The 13,050-nt window shown below is 42.3% G+C and overlaps 1 protein-coding gene across 7 annotated transcripts in view; it reads left to right on the forward strand.

The window, feature by feature from the left end:
• Nucleotides 1-13,050, forward strand: part of LOC118385969 (formin-like protein 2) — a 94,880-nt gene that overhangs the window by 18,948 nt on the left and 62,882 nt on the right. The window contains exon 1 of one of the 7 annotated variants that reach the window (XM_052521959.1): nt 2,780-2,852. The exons of the other annotated variants lie outside the window; for them this stretch is intronic. The gene's annotated coding sequence lies outside the window, so the exon portion shown is untranslated. Of the gene's footprint in view, nt 1-2,779; nt 2,853-13,050 lie in introns of those variants that run through there. 7 annotated transcript variants of the gene reach the window in all.

Genomic DNA, 13,050 nt, shown 5'->3' on the forward strand with positions numbered 1-13,050 from the left:
TTTATCGAACAAAACAAACATTTATTGTGGAACTGGGATTCCTGGGAGTGCATTCTGATGAAGATCATCAAAGGTAAGTTAATATTTATAATGCTATTTCTGACTTCTGTTGACGACACAACATGGCGGATATCTCTTTGGGTTGTTTTGGTCTCTGAGCGCTGTACTCAGATTATAGCATGGTGTGCTTTTTCCGTGAAGTAAAAAAAAAATCTGACACAGCGAGGAGAAGTATATCTCTAATTCCATGTATAACACTTGTATTTTCATCAACATTTATGATGAGTATTTCTGTAAATTGATGTGGCTCTGCAAATTCACAGGATGTTTTGGAGGCAAAGCCCAATGTAAACTGAGGTTTTTTCGATATAAAAATGAACTTGATCAAACAAAACATACATGTATTGTGTAACATGTTGTCCCGGGAGTGTCATCTGATGAGTGATTATTTTTATTTATTTTTTCTGTTTAGTGATTCATTTTATCTCTATTTCTGCTTTTTGTGACTCTTCTCTTTAGTTGGAAAATGGCTGTATGCTTTCTGTGAAAAGGTGCTGACCTAACATAATGATATGTTGTGCTTTCGCCGAAAAGCCTTTTTGAAATCGGACACTCTGGTTGGATTAACGAGAAGTTTATCTTTAAAATGATGTCTAATACTTGTATGTTTGAGAAATTTGAATTATGAGATTTCTGTTGTTTGAATTTGGCGCCCTGCAATTTCACTGGCTGTTGGCGAGCGGAACGGAACCCCGTTCCCAGACAGATTAATGGTGTTGCAGACTCTGGGGCCTTTCAGAACAGGTGTATATATACTGAGATTGCACACAGGTGGACTTTATTTAACTAATTATGTGACTTCTGAAGGTAATTGGTTGCACCAGATCTTATTTAGGGGCTTCATAGCAAAGGGGGTGAATACATATGCACGCACCACTTTACCATTTGAATTTTTTGAAAAAAGTTATTTGGACTATTTTGTGTATGTCTATTACATGACATCCAAATAAAAATGACATCCAAATAAAAATGCAACAAAATAGGAAAAAACGGCAAGGGGGATGAATACTTTTGCAAGGCACTGTATGTGTGCCATTCAGAGAGTGAATGGGCAAGACAAATTATTTAAGTGCCTGTGAATAAGGTTTGGTAGTAGGTGCCAGGTGCACCGGTTTGTGTCAAGAACTGCAACGCTGCTGGGTTTTTCACGCTAAACAGTTTCCTCTGTGTATCAAGAATGGTTCACCGCCCAAAGGACATCCAGCTAATTTGACACAACGGTGGGAAGCATTGGAGTCAACATGGGCCAGCATCCCTGTGGAACGCTTTCGACACCTTGTAGAGTCCATGCTGAGGGCAAATATTAGGAAGGTGTTCTTAATGTTTTGTACACACAGTGTACGTAAAACAAAAAAAATGTGTGTCCTTTAAACCTAAACCTAAGCTTTCTCCAATCCGTTTTTTTCTTTGTATCATACTCAAGTTCTCAGATAACTATGCTTTGAAATTCTGTTTTCAAAGTCCCAAGTTGTCATGTGATTTGAAGTCGATCAAACCAACACCTATAGATGTGTATGATAGAGGCGTGTATTTTTCCAGTGGGCACCTGTAGTTCAGAGAGGGTCAATGATCTCCCTACGGAGAGAGGTGGGTCTGAGTTTCTTACTGCTCTCTGTTCAGAGAATTCCTCAGAGTTCTCTGTCGAAGAGATTCATGTCTCAGATGTTGGCCTGATCACTGTGGCAGTATTACAGGGTTAATGGGTCCTGGGTCTTTTATCTGTAATCCCATTTCCCTTTGTTTGAACTGGGTGCCCTGGCACTGTCAGAAATGTTAGCAGTGCTGCCAAGACGCAGAGCCTAACCAGCTTTGAAAACAAGTGGGCCAATAAGGTGGCGAGGCTACCGTCTGCTACTGTACTGTATGTGCTGGGGGGGTATTCATCTGATTTCCACAAAACATCTGACTACGCTGACTTAAGTGTTTTACACATCAGCGAACAAAAAAGAAAGTCGGCAGCATGTTTTAGGTATATGCCCAAAAGGAGAACTATTTAGCAGTTTTCATGTCAGAACATAAGGCTACAGTCGAACCAGACCGTCTTAGAGGGGTGTCACAACTGGTCTGACGAAACTAGGATAAATAATGTTGACTTGCCACCTTCACAGATTAAATAAGAAACTGATTTGTGTCTAAATCTGATATTTTTACTAGATTATAGACTAAACGTGCTGAGTAAAGGCTTGTTCTTTACCCATCTCATTATTTTAAGTTTAGGACAAAGTTTCAGGCTAAAATTGTGTCCAGGTGACTGATGGAATGAAATGACCAATTACCCCTGTAAATTACACTCTTAAAGCCACAGTGCATTCAAAAACTAGACTTTAATGTGATTTATATGTATTTCCACACCATGAGGTTGAAGTAATACTGTGAAAATTAAGATAATGCCCGTTTTAGTGTAAGAGCTGTTTGAAAAGACCACCTAAAATGTCAGCCAAGTAATTTTTCCAACAATTGTTTACAGACAGATTATTTCACTTATAATTCACTGTATCACAATTCCAGTGGGTCAGAAGTTTACATACACTAAGTTGACTGTGCCTTCAAACAGCTTGGAAAATTCCAGAAAATTATGTCATGGCTTTAGAAGCTTCTGATAGGCTAATTGACATCATTTGAGTCAATTGGAAGTGTACCTGTGGATGTATTTCAAGGACTACCTTCAAACTCAGTACCTTTTTTTTTTGCTTGACATCATGGAAAAATCTAAAGAAATCAGCCAAGACCGCAGAAAATAATTTGTAGACAAGTCTGATTCATCCTTGGGAGCAATTTCCAAACGTCTGAAGGTACCACGTTCATCTGTACAAACAATAGAAATGGCTATATTGTACTTTCAACCTTTTCCCGTACTAGTTGCAAATATCTCTGTCACCCCAGCATCTTTGGTTTTTATGCTCTTGATGTCAAAATGTACTCACTGTTCCAAAATGTGATTGTTTGGCAACAGGACAGTTAACCCACGCTGCCCTCAAACCAAGGCACGCTTCCTGCTAATTATCTATAGGCTATGTTTCAATTAGGCTATGTTTCAACACAATTGACCTGTGTTCCGCCTCCTCATTCATTCATATAGAAGTAGCCCATTTCACTGTTGCAGGAAATGTACGTTTGATGCAGTAATGAGCCAGATAAAACTTCTCTCTTTGACGAGAACCCAAGCACAAACTTTTTCCTCCCTGGCACATTTTCTTGCTGCCGCATGCATTGCTTTCACTAATAATAATAATAACATGCGTGCGTTCATCTCGAAGTAAGTGCCTTATTACGTTATCATTATAGTTTCTGTATATCGTGTTGTCGTTTCTACTAAGCACACCGTATGTATGGAGCACAATGTATTTACTGTTTTATTAATGTTTTAAAGTACTGGTGACAAATCTTGCATAGGTTGAAATGGACAGATTTGATGTATGTAAAATACTTTTTGGAAGGTTGGACTGATTATGCTGAGCGAATGCTAAGCTAATTGCCAGCTATGTGTGGCGCCATGTTTGTTGACATCATACAATGCATTCTGCTTGTCACGTAAATGTCTGTCAGACCAAAGATGTTATAAAAGAACGAGGTGAAGAGATGGTTCACTCGTCTTTCGAGTACATTTTCGGAAGTGAATGATGGAAGTGAATGGTGAGGTCACCTGTGATCTGATGAATTGTGAATAGTAATTGCTATTAGCTAATTCCTATTATGGTTTCTGTCAGCCTAGAGTTAGCTAAATATTATTGTTTGTGTTAGGTCTAGGGCCTACCCAAATGAGTTAGATTGTTTGTCGACCGAGATAGTTTTAGTCGAGCAGTAAGAAATATATGTTTGCGCCCATCTCGGTGAACTAATCCATTGCGGAGGCCTAGACTTAAAGCTAATATATGCTTGATCTGAAAATGTGGTCGGAGGTGCCATGTGGACTGTGTGAAGCCATTGTGAAGCCTCCAGAGGCCAAATCAAGCTCCATACATGCATTGCCATGCGCCTCCCAAATGTTGTGACCATGCGGAGGGCTTTGTACAGCTTCGTGCTTCTCCCTCCAATTTGTGCACATTCATTGTTTCATAACTTTATTGTGTGAATTGTTTGCCTTTGATTGTTAGTTTATATCAATTCCCCCTTTACATATATCATCAGTAGACATTTACCTTTAATTCCTATAATTTCTACAATTTCTACAACAATCTACAATGTTAGTTACTTTGGTTACGGTAGTTTATGTTAATTAATTCAATATTATAATTCCTGTCTTACATTCTTTGCGGAGTGCACAACCTATGCTACACTTGTGAGAAACAAGTTTTTATTTCATTCTATTTACGAGATTTGTCAATTTAGTCATTGTCTTTTGTTTGGAGCACACCTGTCAATGTTGAGTAATGAGTAGGCTACCTGGTCTGCGTGCAAATGTAGCCATATAAATGTGCCCATTTGGGGATCTGATAGTATTTCTGATTGGCTTAACGCACCACCACTAATGATGACCTGTGGAGTTTCTCAAAGTAATGTTTTCTTCACCTCGAACAGCAAGCAAACAAGTCTGTATCTACAGCCATTGAAAATTACACAGGGAATCTCTGAGAGCCCAGCTTATTTTATACAATGCTTCAAGTTCGCTAGTGCATGCTTCCCAAGTTAATAGTTGATACAATGTTTCAATTCCATTGCAGACAGGCCATGTGTAGCCAGTGTGATTTATAGGATATTTATTTTTATCAGGATATTTTCTAACTGCAGGCTGCAATGTTTTTTTGTTGGCTTTATGTAGGCTATTTTTACATAGTTGGCAATCGCAATAGAAGTTTTGAGATATGAAGACGATATTATAAATGAAATGAAACTGTTTCAAGAAAATGTGCATATGAAAACCATAACTGGCACGTAGATCGATAGAAACGGTAAGATAAATTGGCATTCCATATTAGAAAGGTTGCCGACTCCTCATGTAGCCTATTACCGGCAACTTCAGGAGAGTAATTCCAGAATCTGAGGAAGCCAGCAGGAGTGGGAGGAGAATAGTTGGGCCAGGTTATGTTGGGCCAGGAGAATAGCTGGCGCTCTCGAGGCGTTTGTCTTATTTCATCAAACCCTAAGCTTAAAGCATCAGACAATCTCAATGCATATTGTTTATTTTATTTAAACACATAGGGTGTGTCTATATATGGAAGAATACACAATAAAACATGTCTATCAAACGATTGGTCAAAAGAACAGAACATTTTTGGTCAACCAATTTTTTTTCAGGGACAGCCCTAGTTTTTAATTAAATTAAATTTTACCCCCTTTTCTCCCCAATTTCGTGGTATCCAATTGGTAGTTACAGTCTTGTCTCATCCCTGCAACTCCTGTACGGACTCAGGAGAGGCGAAGGTCGAGAGCCATGCGTCCTCCGAAACACAACTCAACCAAGCCGCACTGCTTCTTGACACAATAAGCACTTAACCCGAAGCCAGCTGCACCAATGTGGAAACACTGTACACCTGGTGACCGTGTCAGCATGCACTTTGCCCGGCCTGCCACAGGAGTCGCTAGTGTGTGATGGGACAAGGACATCCCTGCCGGCCAAACCCTCCCCTAACCTGGTCAACGCTGGGCCAATTGAGACAGAGCCTAATCTCGGACTCAGAATCTGTAGTGGCACAGCTAGCACTGCGATACAGTGCCTTAGACCATTGCTCCACTTGGGAGGTCCAAGGACAGCCCTAGTTAGGTCACTCCTTCTTCAGTTAGCGCTACAACTAATGTTGTTTACATTTTCCAGTTTGGATGATAATTTTGTTATGCTGTCATTACTTCTGTGAATGTCTGAACATTCCATCTCAAAAAATAAACTGTTCAACATTAAGGACATAACATTGTAAAGACCGTGTTTGTGCAAAACGTTTCTGTGGAAAAACAGTGTGGCCAGCTCAAATGGTGACCGTTGCGTCAATCGTAACTGGACGTTCTAAACACGTTTTCTAATCACACCGATTTGAGGCTACTCTGCAGGGACCACTTTGACACATTCGTATGTGTCAAAGGGTTAACAAGCCTGCTACAATCACAAAGTCTCTTCACTTTCTCCCAATGAAACCCAAATGGTTGTGGCCATGAGTGAGCAATGTCTCTTTGAGAAGACACCCACAGTTTGAACCATGTCAGGAATGCCCCCTTCCTGGGATGTGCCTTTTGCAGCCTAGCAGGTAGAGTCTTTATGGCTCCCAGGCTGGCCCTGTCTTAGAGCCCAAGGCTCTGTGGAGCATGGGCCTGTTTACCCAGCAGTAAACCTCTGTGTCTGATGTGGTAAAGTAGAGGCAGACCCCTGGGTACTACCACTTAGGCCTGAGCAGACTGCCTCTATGTTCCAGTGTGGCGATCATGTCACTGCGGTCAGGGCCTGAGGTGGATGCCTCTCAGGTTTGTGACGCTGACCGCATGAGACAAAGCTTTTTCAGAAAGCTCCTTGGTAAAGATCAGGCATCACTGCTTGGTCAGCCTTACATTGAATGTGCCAACATCTTATTGAGTTTATTAGACTAAACCAATTGTCTGAAATTCATATCAGTTTAGTACTTTAGAACAATACAGGACTGACGATGGCAAGTCTGTTTAATTGGCTTGGCTAGCTATAGCTAGCTAGTTGGCTAAAAGTAGTTTGAATGATGCATCAACACCTGATCAACACAGCATCCGCTTTTTATTCTACCTGTTCCTGTTTCTGGAAAGATGTGGACTACGGTTTGAGGGGATGAGAGGTTCTCCTTGTAAGGACACTGTTACTGATTACTGCAGAGGTGTGGTGGTTTCTCAGGTGCTTATAAATGCCGAGGCGTCACCCAAGGAGATGCTACACAGTCGGTGGAGGATGTTCCAGCCTACCTGCAGTACAGAGGAGGAGTAGCTGTGAACTTCAGACCGGTGCCTGATGAAAAGCTAGGGTCTGACTGATGGTTCTCCCTCCCTGCCTGCGCCTCAAGCTAATTCTTTACTGAACTGCCTCATCTAGCTGTGGAAGAGCATCTCCCCTTGAACTGCCAGCTCCGTGAATTATTTGTATTTTTGATTTAAAATATATAATCAAAGCGACTTTGAGATTCTGTATGAAAAGCGCTATACAAAATACATCTATTATGATTGTAAGTCATTAAATAAGTAAATTTCTAGCCTAGCGTTTAATCAGAGGGCAAATGAAGTGCCGAGGCAATTTTCATTGTGATTCCTGGAGGTTTCATGAGTGTGTGTCTTTGCCAGGAGTTCAGAGATGCATCTACATCTACTCTGCTCACATGACTCCTACCAGAGAGGGCAGGAGGCTTTGAAGGCCCTGTAAAGCCAATGAGGTAGTGGGGCCATTAAAGTTAATTACCAGGCTTTAAAATGACTGCTTTGCAGAAGACCATTGCACAGAAATCAATGAGCCAACAGGGGAAGGCTAATTGGAACACTTTTTTATCTTCTGACATGAAAGTAACTTTGTAACCGTGCTGCTTGCCCATCCAGACTTTATGTCCGAGGTGGCTGATGTAATCGCTACACAGCAGAAGCACATGGAGGAATAGCCATGAAGTGTCAAACAATCAGCCTAATGCTTGTGACGTGGGAGCCGCATTAGATCAGAGTGTATGCTCCGCGGTGCTGTGTGGTGCCGCATCTTTGGGATGACGTAGAAAATAGAACAAATCAAGTTAAGGATTATGGGTTGGCATTACAAATTTTGATTTCATCAAGGTGCATTCCCCAATTTCAAGCAAACAGGAATCTAGGTTGTAGATTTAAAATTGTACAATACCGTAAGTGTGCGAGTATAATCTTTTGTAGTAACAATTGTGTCTTCTAGCCTATTCATTTGAGTTGACATTGACCCACATTTGCAACCCCCCCCAAAAAAAAAAAAAAATAAGTCCAACAACATTAAAATCACAGTGCAGTTATCACAAAAAATATACTTTTCCTTATAGTCTAACCAGACTATATGGCTGTAAATGCCTGTGGAAAGTTGTGTAATTTAAATAAAATCAGAGAGGAAGAGGCTACTAGGTTGAATTTGCGAGGCATGCAAGACAAGACGTTACGAGATACAGATTACCAAGACATTCTTTCTGCCTACCCCTCCTCTCTCTCCCTCGCGCTGGCTCGCCTGCACTTGCTCTTTGCTAATGATGCAAGTGTGTGTTCAGTCTTCGGGCCTATTGCGTGTAGAATATCCTAGCCTATTCGTTGATGATAGGCCCTGCTTTACTGAAGTTGCGAGACATTGCAAGCAAAAGAAATCGCAAGATACACTATTCCTTTTGTGAGATACAGCTTTAGATAGGCTTAGTGCACGGTTCTGACTGTCTGCCTGGTGGCTGACCGTTTTAATGGAACCCCCCCCCCCCCTAAAAAAATGTTTGGTGTAAACGTTAATACATTTTTTCTGGTATTCCAGTATGTTCAACATGTAATTCCTTTTTCAAGCAAGGACACTCAGTCACTCTATCCATGACTGAAGCAGTGTATGTAATGTATTAGAATTGTGCAAGGCTCATTGGCAATGGTATTTGCACCCTGGCAGACACCTATTCACCTGGGAGCATGGACTGGGCAACCCTATTGGGAAGTAGAAAGAATTGTTTTACACTTCTATACTAGACGGGGATTCAATTACTAAAACAAAGGAGACTATTGGCCTTTAGGGACTCCCGAGTGGCACGGCAGTCTAAGGCACTGCATCTTAGTGCTATAGGCGTCACTACAGACCCTGGTTCGATGCCAGGCTGTATCACAACCGGCCTTGATTGGGAGTCCCATACTGCGGTGCACAATTGGCAGCATCGTCTGGGTTAGGCCGGGGTAGGCCGTCATTGTAAGTAAGAATTTGTTCTTAACTGACTTGCCTAGTTAAATAAAATAAAAAGTAATATGAATAATTATGAGTAAAAATATTTTTTTAAGTCTGTGGAAAAACATTAAGCAACCAAGTATCATATTAAACATTACAGTGTTATGATAATGGGGACTTGCAGCAAATGTCTCTACATTTGTTTGGCATAGGATACATTCCTGTGAACAGCTCTCCAAACAAAAACAATAGCCTGTCATGATGGTGGGTTAAGCCAGGGGCCGGGCAGGGGGGGTCCCCAGGATTACACGGCTAATCTGAGGACAGACGAGGGACACCTGTGCCACCACATAATTCCGACTGGAGGATTATGGATCCACACGGTGCTAATGAGGGGAAGATGCTTGGCTGTGCTTGGCCAGGACACACACAGTCTGGTTTAGTGGAGGGAGGGCCAATGTAGAGGGACAGCGAAGTGCTGCCTGATAGCTGGCTCTGGCTGTCATGCACATTTAAAACCCAGCTGCTGCAACCAAGTGGGTCTGACTGTCTGAGAGAACATTTTATGTTTTATTTATCTGTTATTTTACCAGGTAAGTTGACTGAGAACACGTTCTCATTTGCAGCAACGACCTGGGGAATAGTTACAGGGGAGAGGAGGGGGATGAATGCCAATTTGTAAACTGGGGATTATTAGGTGACCGTGATGGTTTGAGGGCCAGATTGGGAATTTAGCCAGGACACCAGGGTTAACACCCCAACTCTTACGATACGTGCCATGGGATCTTTTATGACCTCAGAGAGTCAGGACACCCGTTTAACGTCCCATCTGAAAGACGGCACCCTACACAGGGTAGTGTCCCCAATCACTGCCCTGGGGCATTGGGATATTTTTTTTAGACCAGAGGAAAGAGTGACTCCTACTGGCCCTCCAACACCACCATCCAGGAACTGACCAGGACCAATCCTGCTTAGCTTCAGAAGCAAGCCAGCAGTGGTATGCAGGGTGGTATGCTGCTGACAAACATGGCGCACACAGTCATTTCCTGAACATTGAGCAACTCTTAGATTAGTGTTATACAATGACTTGTTATTACCAGATATATTTTTTTACAACGTCAAAGTGCATGTTGTGGCCTGCAGCCTGCAAAGTCAAAAATACAACAAAGATAGGGCAGATAGAGGAGCGTGGGGGGAATAAAAGTTGCTTTGAATAGTCATATTTATGCCACAGAAGGCAATTTGATTTGCAGTCCTCGTGTCATTATCATTCTCCTCCTGGTTTTATTCCCCCTCGCTCTCTGGTCTGATCCAACCCACTCTGCCTTAGCCTCTCCTGGGAAAGCCATCTAATGTTGGTCCTGGCTTGGAGAAAGCCAGACTGGATACACAGCTCAGGAAACGCTGAGGAAATACAGTAATGTGAGAAAGCCAAGCGGAGAGGCCTGGCTGGCTGGCTGAAGAGGAGCCCACTCATCCAGTCACAGATTCAGTCCTGTGTGTGTATGTGCAACAGCCGAGCAAAGAGCCCAGCCATCTCACCAGACCATGCAGATCAGCAAAGCCTCCAGTACACTCTCCCATTCTGTTCTGTACAGCAGCTATACTGGATCCTCCTGACACTGTTGCTTGCAGTGGATGGCAGCTGGACTGTAGAGGCGTAGGGGGGCCCACACGCTCATCTGACAGGTCCTGGCTGGATCAGTGACAGGTTGCGGGGGCGGAAGGGAGGGGCATGCTCTACTCCCTCATTGTAGCTAGACAGTCCCCTGGGTCGTATCAATCAAAGGCTCCTAAAAGATCTGAGAGGATGTGGGCGGGGGAGAGATGCTGCATTGCAGACACTATTTTGTATTTTCCGAATCCTGCAAAAGTGAAGTAAACTAGGCTAAATATGCTACTGTAGGACATGTTCTGGTTTGCAGAACTCTTAAGCTGGTGGGCAGATGGTGATAGATCACGGGTCACTGTCCGCATGAAGGATGAATGCCGTCAGAAATAAACAGACACTGTCAAGATTATTATTGGCCTCAGCCATTTTCCTATGATTCACCAGTGTGCTCAGAACAGTGGTGATCAGAGTTCCCAAGTTGGTTCTTTTAATAGCCTAATCACATGGCCTACTGTATGTCAGAAGTTGGCAAAAATGTGTTTGCGGTGGCATAAGCCATAGTGCTTTTGTCCAAAGCCCCATTGAATACTTTTTCACCATATACAAGCTTGAGGTTTTAGGCTATTGACTTCCTCTACCAAGCAGAGAAATTAGGCCTAGGCTAATTGATGTATCCTATCTCAAGGTTCAAGGGTAGCCCATGTTTGGGGAGGGGTCTCTGCTGGTCTGTGACGACAGCAAATGAAGCAAAAAATATGTGTTTTTTTTTTTACTAGCTATGTGAAGCCATTTTTCTTTGGATCTCCCAGGGAGATGGTGGGTAGAGGTGGAGGGGTTGAGTCAAGTACTGTCTGTCTGTCTGCCTGGCCAGGAGGCTGGAGTTTATTTAAAGGTAATGTTGTTGTTAGTCAATGGAGGTCCTCGTTCACGGCGGTCGGAGCGGACTGAATTCTCATCTCCGCAATACACGAGGATGAATATTTCACAAAGGTTGTCCACGTAGTGTGTTTTATGTGCCACGTTCAGGAATGTATTTTTTCCACATTTTGTTGTGTTACAAAGTGGGATTTAAAATGGATTTAATTGTAATTCAACTATCTATACAAAATACTGTAATTTCAAAGTAGAAGAAAAAGTCTTAACGTGTAAAAAAAAAGATATATATGAAAAATAAAACACTATATTGATTAGATAAGTATTAAACCCCCTGAGTCAATACATGTTAGAATCACCTTTAGCAGTGATTACAACTGCAATGCTTTCTGGGTAAGTCTCTAAGAGCTTTGCACACCTGGATTGTACAATATTTAATATAAAACATTAAAGCTCTGTCAAGTTGGTAGTTGATCATTGCTAGACAGACATGTTCAAGTCTTGCCATAGATTTTCAAGCCGATTTATGTCAAAACTGTAACTAGGCCACTCAGGAACAGTCAGTGTCATCTTGGTAAGCAACTCCAGTGCATTCGGAAATTATTCAGCCTTATTCTAAAATTGATTGAAATAAAAATTGCCCTCATCAATCTACACATAAATGATGACAAAGAGAAAACAGGTTTTTAGAATTGTTTTGCAAATGTATTAAAAATAATAAGTCTTCGAAAAATCTGTTTCCGCTTTGTCGTTATGGGGTGTTGTGTGTAATCCGTTTTAGAATAAGGCCGTAACGAAATGTGCAAAAAGTCAAGCAGTCTGAATATTTCCTCAAGGCACTGTATAAGGGTTAGTGAAAATGTTAGACCTTTCCAGAAACTGAAGAGGAAGACCAGCATTGTTTACGGCGTGCAGGCCAAGAGATGACACGCATTTTTCATTCTGCCGAATTGATTGATTTAGCCATCTCTCTGTTTTATTTAAAACAAGTTTGTTCAAGACTATTTTTCATTTGTTTAATGCAGCCTTTTGTACACAGGGATTGTTTACACAGCGATGGGCTATGTCAAGACCACTGGGAGCCAATTAAATATGGCAATGCAGTGACATCCCTGTTGGGCATATTTCATTTTGACTGTAAAGTTCACGTAAAAGTTTATTCTATGCTTCATCAGTAGATCTCTAGGCCTACATTAATCTAGTACATAGGCGTAGCCCACAGTTCACAAAACAACCATTGGTGTTGTTGCCATCTCGACAGCTAGGCCTTTAAACCTTACATAACATACTGTAGCAGGGCTATTACAGGCTGATCTCCACAAGTCAGCTCATGCCTGATTTCTTGGATTCTTGATTTGGTTTGACCTCCAACGAGGCATGTTTCTGAACTCTGGGGGGTGATGTCCTTCCTGTAGGCGGGAGGATGGTCAGGAGATGAGTTGCCATACACCTACACGTCAGTCAACGACGCCGCCCCATTCATACACACACACACACACACACTTCCGTAGCCTCCGGCGAGGGAAACCCGAACCGGGCGCTCTAAGAGCTCATTTCAGAGGCGGGAACATTAAAGGTGCTAGAAGTGGCCTCTGCTTGAGTTGGAACACAGGAAAGCTAGCCCACAGGGGCCGAGGGAGCAGCCAGCAGGCTGCGCTCAGGACTGCACATTTAACAGCACCTACGTCAGTGACACTGCCACAGACCCATA

Source organism: Oncorhynchus keta, chromosome 7 (assembly GCF_023373465.1).
Source record: "Oncorhynchus keta strain PuntledgeMale-10-30-2019 chromosome 7, Oket_V2, whole genome shotgun sequence".
Taxonomy (NCBI): Eukaryota; Metazoa; Chordata; class Actinopteri; order Salmoniformes; family Salmonidae; genus Oncorhynchus; species Oncorhynchus keta.